The following is a 282-nucleotide window of genomic DNA, read 5'->3' as shown; positions in this document are numbered from 1 at the left end:
TGCGTGTCGCATCTTCTCGCCTCGCGTAGACGTCACGTTGCTGTGTCGGTTCGTCGGCCTCCCCCATTGTCGTCCGCGCTCTCGCCCCCCCCCGTCGCTGTCACCTAGGCTCTAGCCTGTACCTCCGTTCTAGACACCCCACCGCGCCTTCACCGACTTCCATGCTTTCCTTCCCTTCCAGCTCGTGCACTTCTGTACTTCGTCCCTCCTGTGGCTTGCTCAATCTGAAGCTCTCCTCGCCGATAGAGGCGCGCCCAGCCCGCCTGCCATCCTCCCCCCTCC

The sequence above is a fragment of the Myotis lucifugus genome, unplaced genomic scaffold (genome assembly GCF_000147115.1).
Source record: "Myotis lucifugus unplaced genomic scaffold, Myoluc2.0 scaffold_90, whole genome shotgun sequence".
Taxonomy (NCBI): Eukaryota; Metazoa; Chordata; class Mammalia; order Chiroptera; family Vespertilionidae; genus Myotis; species Myotis lucifugus.
This window is presented reverse-complemented; position numbering follows the sequence as displayed.